General features: G+C 37.2%; 1 pseudogene; it reads left to right on the top strand.

Moving 5' to 3' along the window:
- The first annotated feature begins 5,967 nt into the window (after positions 1 to 5,967).
- Positions 5,968 to 6,776, top strand: LOC149260869 (mitochondrial-processing peptidase subunit alpha pseudogene; annotated as a pseudogene).
- Positions 6,777 to 11,554: the final 4,778 nt, after the last annotated feature.

Below are 11,554 nucleotides of genomic sequence, written 5' to 3'. Positions count from 1 at the left end.
TCGAATCCAGATCATTGTTGTGGGAGGTCCATACACATTGGATATAAACCAATCTTAACTAAGCTAAATTATTGAAATTTTACTGTAAGAATTCTTGAAGAATCAAATATGTTTGTTATAAGGACCTCTATGTGGTTCCATAAAAGAGGAAGTCCTCTTGCTTTCCCACTTGAATATCTTGTTGTTAGATGAGAGCCTACCCAACATCAAGAGGCTATCATAGAGATTTTTTTACTGGTACATTTGGATACCTGAATCATCATTATAGTTGATTCTTCTTTGTTGATTATGTTTTTGAGAATCCTTTGCTTTCCCTTGCAATTAAGACCTCTTATGTTACAATAGTAGCTTCATTGGGTGTTATATTGTCTATAGGAAAATTCCTTTGTCATGATAGTGATATGCCTAGAGTTGACTATTATTTCCCTCAAATATTAGAGGAGTTGTTTATTGCTTCTCCTTCCTCTCTTTTTGTCCTCTTTCAAGGTTTTGGGAGGGTTGTTAAGAAAATGAGTGTGAACATGTAAATGGAGAGGTATAGAATTTGTACTTGAGGGTTTTTGAGATTTTGATTTAAGAAGTTCCTTGTAAAGAATCTAGACTTGATGTTATAGGATGGATTGCAGGTACTTTCTTTTTGTCTTCTTTCAAGGTTTTTGGAGGGTTGTTAAGAGAATGAGTGTAAACACCTAAATGACGAGTTGTAGAATTTATACTCGAGGGTTATGAGGGTTGTTGAAAATGGATTTGGGAAGTTCCTTGTAAATAATCTTGACTTGATGTTATAAGATGGATGGAGGTTACTTTCGCTACAATGCTATTACCATTGATGGGAGATCCAAAGCATAGAGATCCATATCCTTAGCTACTTCCTTCACGATTGTTGTTTATTTCTGTCATTATTATTCTAAATGTTGCCTGATTTTTGGATTTTTGTTTCTAACTAGATTTTAAATCCAACCATGGGTTTGTTTGAGATTGTTTCCTTGACTCATTTTGAATGGAGGGATTAGTTGTTTCCTTTGGAATCTTAGGTTACGAATCATCAGGTGGTTGGGAGTTATCTTGAGGAGTTAAGGATTTGAAACTATTGTGGGTTTTGAAGCCCTTGTTGCACGTTGTGGAAGTCTGAGAGTTGGGGTAGCAGTGCCTTTAGGGAGGATTTCCAAAATCATCATTTTGTTTTGGGGTTGAGGGGTTAGGAGGAGGGAAAACAAAGTTGAGAGGAAAATCTTTGAACAAGCGGCCATATACATGGCATTGTTTGCCTCTAAATGGAATATGCTCATAGTTAAGAGATTGTTTCCACATGACATCATGATAATAAATGTCATTGAAGGTTGAAAGGGGATGGGAAATGTTCATATACATGCAGATCCTGACATAAGAGGTATATCTATGTTGTTTGATGGCTTCTAAAATTTTGACAAAGTGGCCATTCCTTCCAAGGTTTCTCCTTCCCAAAATCCTCTTGGGAGGGAGAAGAACTTGATCCAAACTAATATTGCTAAAAATTCATTTTCAGGGTTGAATCTTTTTGTTCAGAACTGAAGGTATAACCCTGCAAAGTTGAAGAAGTATGCCATGTTTTCAAAGAATTGGGTTCTGCCTTCCAAATTTGCAAATATCATCATGAAGAAACCTTTTTCTTTCAATTCCAAATTGATTTTCCCTTTGGGTTACATTTACTCTAGATCCACTAGATTAAGTCTTTTTTAGTGGGCCATATCCCATTGAAATTACATATTAGGCAATGATATTACGTGAATTGTATATACTCCCCAATGTAGCTAGCTTTCACTTCATATTTTGGATATATTGCAACGTTTGGCGAGTAGTGGCTTGGCTTTCTTAGAGTCGCTGCACTTGTTGGTTGATTCGAAGAATGTGGTTGGTTTTCAATTTCCTTCTATGTTCTAATCATTGGGTTTGAATGAGTAAACATTTCTGTGGTGGAACGAGCTTTCAAGTTTGGTAGATGCGAGGCCACTGAATGCTTATCCCCTATAATGATATTGCAGGCAAGGGTGTTGGGCTCTCCCTTACAACATGAGCTATAAACTATTAGTGTCAGAAACTCTAAGCAAGACAAATCTCAGTTAGGAATTCAACTTAGGGAACTTAGAAGTTACTTCCTATTTTCGTTATTACTCACCCTTTTGATTTATACATAAATATTGCATATGCAATTTTTTGGATGATAAGAAGTGGGGTGACATGAGTAATTTTGATTAGAAAATAATATGGATATAAAAACTTAGTCTTTCTATTGGTGAAATGGGTAATACTCATACAAATGATAATGGATATAAAAACTTAGTCTTTCTATTGGTGAAAGGGGTAATACTCATACAAATGATAAATAAGAACATTCCTAGAAAGAAAAATTGAAAGATTTCATAACTGTAGTATAAGAGTTCCCCCACAACTATAAGTTTATGATTATGAAGTTAAGATTTTTATATTGCTTTATTAAAAAATAAAACCCTTTGTGTTCTATCGCTAAAATAATGTGTTCAAATGTATAACTGGAGTTAAACCAATAAAAACTTTAAAACTTTAAAGTGATCGTGTAATAGAATGAGTGTAGTAGAGTACCAAACCAATGGAATCAAAAACTCACAAGCCAACTTTGGTAATATTTGAATCATTGCTTAAGAAAAGAAATCAATAAAAAAATCAAATATTAAAAATAATTTAACAATTTACATGATTGAAATTATCACTAGGAGGCGATTATGAAAAATATTTCTTTAAAATTTGGCTATTCATACAGAGGCTTTCAATCTCACCCTCCAATGATTTCAATATGCAAGTTGAAGGGCCATGCTTTTAGAGATTTGGAATGGTCCCTGCCAAAGATATTGAAATTTTGTACATTTCCAATTACTTCACGGGTTTTATTCCATTTCAAAACCAAATCTCCAATTTGGAAATTTTTGTTACTAACGAAACACTTATTGAAACATGATGTAATCAATGTTGTTTTTGGATTTTCCCTTTCTTCTTTTACTTTTAATAACGTTACAATTCTTTTCTGCATAATAGAGCAAACATCTTTCCTAGATGATTAGGCTAATTGTAAAGACGGTGAGAAAATATTAGGAGATAAAACTACTTCCTTGCCATAGATAAGGAAGAGTGAAGATTTTCAAGAAGAGTGAAGATTTTCAAGAAGAGTGAAAAATTCAGCTTGTAAGGGTTGAGGGAAGATTAATTAAAAGGGTTACTTAATTATGATTTAATTGGAGGTTAAGTTGGCTTAAATAACAGTTTAAATATTGGCTCTAAAATATTAAATTTTGAAATTTCAAATTCAAAATTTGTTAGGTTGGCTCCTTCCTTTGAATATGTCGACTTCCCCTTCGACCACTATAAATAGGGCTCGTCTGCCCTCCATTTGAGCATATCTCATGCACATAATTTGATACATCTTTGTGGTTTTCTGAGGCCTTGAGGAGTCACACTTATTTGAGGAAGGGAGGCTGAATATTTTGAAAACCTTTTTGGTTTGATCTTTTTTTTGGTTGAAGGTTTTCACTGAGACTTGAGGAGATTTTCTGTGCACTAATTCAACCCTTTATGAGGCCACATATCTAAGATAAAGGCGCAACTCTGAGGCAAACTTCTCTGAGGTAACTCTAAACCTATCTGAAGCATTTCGTGGGCCACTGAGGTTAATCTCAGAACTTCCCTATGGCAATGTTTTGAGGCCAAGTTGACCCACTTTTGGGAGATTCTCGCAGCCTTCAAAGTGGAGATCTGAGGCCATGTTTTTGAGTTGAAGATGCAGGTATTATACCCCTTTTTGGCCATGTTTCTAAGTTAAACATGCATGTATTTCTTTTTGCCATGGTTTTTGTTAAACATAGACAAGATAGGAAAGGTAAATCATTAAATTGCATTTACTATTAGCATAGATGTACATTTATAATACATTCTTGTGACTGTTGGATTCATCTTCTAATGCCTCTTGGACTCCCTTTGACTGTCCAACTTCCACACCTTAACCCTTAGTGGATTAGGTGTCAAACATTATCCCCCTTAATTTGAAGGGGTATGTGTCAGTCCAAGAAGAGAGTTGTAATACAAAATGTGCAAAAATGCATGGCAACATTAGGATGAATGTGCTCTCTGAAATGTTGGTATAAGGGGGTGGTTCAAGGATAGCCACCAACACTGGAATGCTTATTGTAATTCCCATAACTCTTTCAAAATTGGCAAGAAGTTAAAGTCTTCTGCTAGAGGAAGTGTCCCTAATTATTTGAAGAGGGAGAAGCTCAACCTGAAGAGGGAGGCCTCAACCCCGCATAGATGGTTTAAGGCTGACCACCAACCAAAGGCATGGTCAAGGGCATCTTTGTCTTTGGCTACAACTCTGAATCTGGTATGGCAGGTTGTGGCTCAGGGTCTCTTGATGTGGCTTTAAAGCTTGTATATGACCATCACTTGCCCCCATTGTCAGATACAAGGTGAGAAGATGAGAAGATCTCAACTGCAAGACTCTTCAATATTCGAGAACAAATCTTGTTGTACGAGTGAAATATCTTCTTGGCTGTCGAAGCCCATTGCCAAGAAGCGATCCATCCAAGATGAATCTTTGTTCTTGCAGGAGGCTTGTTTTTGAAGCATCTGTGTGAAGAATGAGTACGATGACCACAATGTTTGCACGGATGAAGATCAAAACAATGATCTTTCATATGGCCAACTCGGTCACAATGTTGGCATTTAACAACTTTTGTCTATGAATTTGGAGGAGCAGAACATGGAACAAGTGAAGGTGAACTATCATGAAGAAACCCAACACTTTGAAATTGATTGGGCTTGGAATAGTCTGGAATATGAAAGGACACATCCTTGTCATATCCAAGACCAGTTTTGTGCTTTTTATTGACAAGCTCTTCCTAAGGTCTGATGATGGGCTTGGGAAGCGTACACTGAATTTATGCTTTTGCATTCAACTTTGCTCTTGAGATGGGTACTGCATCTGAATCAATCTTAATCTCATTGATATGATTACTTTCTGGCAACCTTTCTGGCAGCTGATGGGAGTTTGTCTCAATTTTCTGAATAGAAACAGATTCATAATGACAACTCCTCTGTTTTAATTCTTCTGGCTGAAGCTGAGATTCTATTTGCCAAAAATCAATCTTTTCCTGTGCAGTTTGCAGACAATTTTTGATATCGGAAAGATTGTCCTTGTTGATGTTTATCATCCCATCAGTAGTGACTGTATCAAAGTATTTAATAAGTCTAATACATCATAAATTAGAGCCATTTTCAGGACTTTAACGCAGACTCAATGTTTCAATCAGCCAACAAAAATCACTATAATGCGCTATACCTAAACCAGCATTCACTATATAAATCTTAAGCACTCACAAAGCCACTTTCATTATAGTTTAACACACATATATATAGAGTTCTTTCAATGCATTATACACCATCCTTTATATAGAGTACTTTCAATGCATTATACACCATCCTTTAAATAAGGCAACAAAGAGCACGAACACGTGAGGCTCCAACCATAAGCAACAAACTAGCATAACAAACTAGTGTCCAAGCTAAACCAATGTACCAAACCAGTTCACCGACGTACCATTCCACCACACTGAAATGAACTATTGGAAGGAAACAACATATCGAGAGAAAGTTAATATGGTGGTTGCATGCTGCACTCAACATGGTTCAGTTCTCCGACTTGGCAAAGCTTCCTACGCTTAACACCACAAATTTTAAGTTGCACAACGCTTAGCTCCTTACAAATTGTCTTCAACTCCATGTATGCATTTGAATCTTAATGACAAATCAATTCTTAGACATAGGGCACCTTTTCCTTTGTCTTTATTGATATTTTATGGCAACATAGTACATCATACACCATCGCTCATAGCTGCAACAAACCATGGTACGATCCAGTGCCTCGCATCTTCGCAGTAATCTGAAAGTCGGGAGTCTCTCTCAATGCTCGACAGTCTCGACAGAAAGGCTTTTGCCACGAACACACTGGGGCTTTCTCGAAAAGAAATTGCACAGTCCTCCTCTAGCGGACTGTTCTCATGGCTTACAGGAAACAAATCTGAATCTCTTCCTCCCCTGGATTTTCCCTTGCCAGGCATGAATCTTCTGCCTACACTTCCAGATTATGTGGAACCAACAAAGACCATTGTCACGACCCTTCCAAATGGTACTCAAAGTTGCATCTGAAAATTCTTCAAGCCCCACTGCATCAATTGGATTGTACGTTGATTGTGGTTCCATGTATGAGACCCTATTGTCCAACAGGGAAATTCACCTCCTGGAACAAATGACGTTCAAAACCACAAAGAATCAAAGCCATATTCGGATGGTGCGCGAGGTGGAATCCATCAGAGGGAATGTTACGACATCGACATCCCGAGAACAAATGGGTTGCACTTTCGATGCTCTCAAAACCTATCTCCCTGAGATGGTAGAATTGTTGATTGATAGTGTGAGGAACATAATTTTTTTTGACTGGGAGGTTAAGGAACAACTAGCAAAAGTGAAATAAGAGATTGCAGAAATTTCGAACAATCCCCAAAGTTTGATTCTGGAGGCACTACATTTAGCTAGCTATGCTGGTGCATTAGGGAACCCTCTCATGGCTCCTGAATCTGCTATAAACAGATTGAATGACACAATTTTGAAGGAGTTCGTCACAAAAAAACTATACTGCTCCACGCATGGTACACACAAAGCTTGGAGAGGCAAACAAGACCTTCAAAAAATGCGCACGCCAAACAAACACATAGACTACTGTCATATCTCCTTCAAACAAAACAAAATCGACAGGAAACCATTCTTGAAATACTTCACAATAAAATTTCTTGGAATAGTAATTTGTTTGAAGTAGTCACCAAGAGAGACCGTGTCTGGGAAGAATATGGTTCCAAACGGTGTGGAAAAGCATTAGGGTATGGAGAACTTCAAGAGAAAAGAAACACCGAGCCAGAGTAGACTAGGTATGCAGAGCAAGCGTTCTCAATCACCCAGAGAATAAATTGTTGCACACTGCAATGGATCTAACAAATGGCATAAATGGACATAATTTTACAATAGTGTTCTTCCTGACACTTAGAAACTCGACAAAGGCAGAATTGACAGTTTTCTGAGCATGACCGAGACATTTTGGCTAAAAATGGGACCTGCACATTTTGGTTGGTGGTAAAAATAGGATATGATCAAGCGGAAATGGCTGACCTGACAAGCTAAGAAAATGTCAAAAAACCTAGTGTCAAAGAAATATTTGTAGAATTGTAGAGTGCCAGGTTTGAAGAAGGCCACACAACAATTCGATTTCGAAGGAGGCCACAAAACCAATGGCTCATATTTGAGCATGACAGGAATATGTCAACAACTCTAATACCATGTTAAACATAAACAAGATAGGAAAGGTCAATCATTAAATTGCATTTATTATTAACATAGATGTACATTTATAATACATTCTTGTGACTGTTGGATTCATCTTCCAACGTCACTTGGACTCCCTTTCACTGTTCAACTTCCACACCTTAACCCTTAGCAGATTAGGTGTCCAACACTTTTAGAGTTAAAGGTGCATGTCTTGTAGCCCCTTTTCAACCCTAGAACATGAGCATAATTCTCGTTGACTTGAGGTTTGTGTCTGAAGTTTTTCGGCCCTCTGTGGTAGAAGGGCAAATTTGAGTATTAAATAATAATACAATGGGCAATTTCAGAGGCAATTCTGTGAGATTTGTCTTGCAGCCTTTAGGGTTCATTACAGACTTCTCTAGGACTCATTACTAGCACCTCCGAGGCCTGTTAAAGACGTGTTTTCTTGAAGTTATTTCAGACTCCTTTGTGGAAGATTTCTAAGACCTCGTTCCACTCATTTTAAGGGCATTCATTGGCATTATTCATCAAAATTTATGAGCTTGATCCATGTTTCTTTGGAGTTTTGTGACCAAATTTGAGGGCTATTCAATGGTTGTTTTAAGGCTAGGCCTGAGGTTTTTCGGTTGCACCAACCAAGGGCTCCGAGGCCCATCTAGGGATTGTTTTGAGGTCTGTGCCCTGAAGGTCTTTGTAGACAAATCGTAGTAGATCAATGGGAGTTTTTTTGAAGCATATTGTAAGTAAAGGAAGGTTGTTTAAGCCCTAATTAAAGCCTATTCTAAGACGACTTTAATTGGAATTTTTGAGCCTAATGTATTACAATCTAGCTCATGAATTTACATGGGCTTTTCTCTATGATTAAAAGGCACATCATTGAAGTTTTTCAAACCTCCTTTAAAGACATGACCGGAGGTATTATTATTATTGAATGTGGGCAGATCCTGACACTATATATGACCTCTCTTTGTGATGCATCTTCAGTCCCTATCTAAGGGATAAGTTTTGGTTGTTTTTGACCTAGTGATTTATGGTACAAAATGATATAATCATTTGTAATTAGTTTGTCACACTGTATTATAGTATGAAAGCTATTAAGCAGAAGCAGTTTTGAACTCCATTGTATAATATGCATAACATAAATTTGAAGTAAATCAAGGGTATCTTCTGGGTAGTATATTTAACTAATTCCAGTAGGAGAGTAAGAAGATCGTCACAAAGAATCATGGCTAAGTGTTGCAATGACATATGTTGTGAAAAGCTAGTCTTTTGAACAATTGTTATTGACTGGAGTTTTTAAAATTGAGATTTGTGGTGTAAATTAGCAAATATATCTTAGACTAGTTACAAATCTGTTTATAGGGTCTGCTATTGGATTTGCATGTTGAGCAGAAGCCGAAAGTGGGGTGTATGGAAAATAAGTTGTTGCTAGGCTTTGGATTGGTATATTGCAGGAAGATATGCAAGTATACTAAATTGCAGTTGAGAAGAATAATACTGCTGCCATTGCTATTGTCATATACTTTTGCTAGGGTTTGACAATGTCATTATTCAGCTGTTGTTATGTGAGCATCAACTGTAGGATTTGATGTTAGTATTTGTATCATTGTTTATTAGCCTAGTTTTGACAATGATGGTTGTATCAAGTTGTGGGTTTATTAGTTATGTATGAAGCTTGAGCAGAGCTGATGAGACAAGGTTTTGTAAGAGTTAATTATGCAGGGGCTGCCAATGAAAGTACGTTGCTACTGCTAAGTTGCTGATCTAAGGTTTCATCCTTTAAGTAGGGTGGTGCAAGGTGGAGATTGGAGTCTCCTTCAGGTCGGAGCCTAAGAACACTTTAGGGTGGCAGGGTGGTGCTAGGGCAGGTTGGAGATTTTGCAGGGTGTTGGAGCATCCTTTTAGTTTGAGCCGATAAAAGCAGGGTGTTGGAGTGCCCTTTCAATTGGAGTTGGTAAACCGGTGCGTTGGAGTGTCCTTTCAGTTAGAGCTAATAAATTAGAGGGATGGAACCTCCTTCTAGTTGTTGCTGGAGAACCTTGGAAGGTGGAGCTTCTTGTTGATGTAATCATTAAAGACCTATATTAAAAACGTTTGGTAGTTTTTCTATTGGAAGGGTTTCCACCTAAAAATATTTTGTGTATTGCCTTTGATGTTGTGCATTGTTGAATGGTGTTGCTGATTTATGTTTTAATCTAGTGCTAATGATAATTAATGCTCTATGAAGTTAAAATTAACTAATTAAAGTGAAACGCTGATTCACCCCCCTCTAAGTATTTCAAACAATTGTTATCAAAGCAGGTTCCTACAGTTTCAACCTAACAGTTGGAAGGCAGATCTCAAAACTGTAGAGATGGGAAAGTCAAAGAAGCACAAATCCAAACGATCAAAGGAAGTCTCTGATATTGCATTAGTCTCAAAATATGGTACAACTGATGAAGAGAATCAAGTTGGTCCAACTCTTTGATTTCGATGAAGCCAAAGATGATATATGGGAATCTAGAATGGAGGGATATTTTAAAGCTCATGGAAATGATGTATGGCACTTTGTTGTTTCTTGAGACACATCTATCAATGTATCTAGAAGTTTCAATACAAAATCAATGGATGTCATTCTAAGAGCTCTGCCAGATTATGTGAGAGCTAAAGTGGATCAATGTTCATCAGCCAAAGGGAGTTGGAAGAAGCTTCACAATCTCTACTCAAAGAAGCATGTAGGTGAAGATGAAGATGATGATTTCATTCAGATGAAGTAGATGAAGAAGAAGAAGTAATAGTTGACATGGAGGGAGAACTGATCAACGACTTATGTTATATTAACAAAGTAGGAAGCGAAATTAGATACTCGAAGAAGAAGTTACCCTTCTAAGACTTCAAGTAGAGGAAGCAAAGAAGAAAGATAAAATACTGATAAACCAATTAGAGGAATCCATTCAAAAGTACAAGACATAAGTTAATCAAAAGCAAAAGGAACTTGATGCCACTCTAGATGAAATAAACCAACTCAAGGAATGACAAAAGGAGCAATTGCAAGATGTCGAAAGGAAAAAACATGTCATTAATGAGAAGGATCAAGAAATTACTTGGTTGAAGATGAATGCCAAAGAAGTAGGTCAAGTTCCATGCAATGAAGGCACAAGATCCAAGCCTTCGCAGAGCAACATTGACGAGAGGCCTGATAGCAAGATCCCTCTCAAAGGCAAAAATGAAGTTAAGGACAAAAGAAGATTGAAGGTGATGCCGATGTAATCAAGGAATGACAAAGGGTTGTTCCTCCTCCAAGGAAGAATGTCCTCAGAAGATCAACAACATAAAAGCAAGTCGTTTTATCCAGGTACCCTAATATATTACTAGGTATTGTTTTTCATCTACTAACTTTGGGTATAGGGCTAGGGATTGCAAAGCTTATGACATGAATGATTATCAAGGTCTTTATCAAAGCCCTAGAAGCAAGGTTGCATGAACACGAGACATACATTCAAATGGCTTCATCATCAAAAAGTATATGATAGATGCTCTGTCATTCATGTTCCATATAGAATGTTTCAAATTCCATAATTATGGACATATAGCTTGGATTGCAGATACATGAAGGATAACTCTAATATCAGGTACAAGGACATTTGGAGAAGAAAGCAAAAGCATGGAGATCAGGTAAATCAAAAATTCGCAATGGTTATGCTCTTAGGTTTTGTAAAGTCAAAAGGTCACGATGAATCTACATTGGAAGATGTCAAGGTTTAGGATGATTTGACTGCAGTGTTGGTTCATACATTATTATGAAGAATCTAGGTTGATGACTCCCTACCCTGTGAATGTTAAAGAGGGAAAGTCTAAGTAGTAGTGGTTGCAAAATTTGTAGATCTATCCTTCGACAATTTGAATGGAAGATGTGAAGAATTCTTCAGAGTAGAATTGTCAATGATAGATTTGGCAGAAACAACTGTGGCAAGCCGTGTGTTGTAGCGGCTACAACCATCCTCCAAAATTTTGCCTATGTTTTGATTTTGGAGCCTTCCTTCCTATCTACAAGAACTTATCTTGCACTGATCCAGGTATTCATGCTTCGATTGAGACTTACCTTTTTCATTTGTGCTTGTGCTTGCTTGTCTTCACACTTTCTTGATCTTTCTAACTCACACACTAGTCTCTCAACTTGGTCTCACAAGAGTTT

The sequence above is a fragment of the Pinus tabuliformis genome, chromosome 6 (assembly GCF_031772625.1).
Source record: "Pinus tabuliformis cultivar Carrire ecotype Pingquan chromosome 6, CPIR1, whole genome shotgun sequence".
Classification (NCBI taxonomy): domain Eukaryota; kingdom Viridiplantae; phylum Streptophyta; class Pinopsida; order Pinales; family Pinaceae; genus Pinus; species Pinus tabuliformis.
The sequence above is the reverse complement of the archived record's forward strand: the minus strand, read 5'-3'. Positions and strand labels throughout refer to the sequence as shown.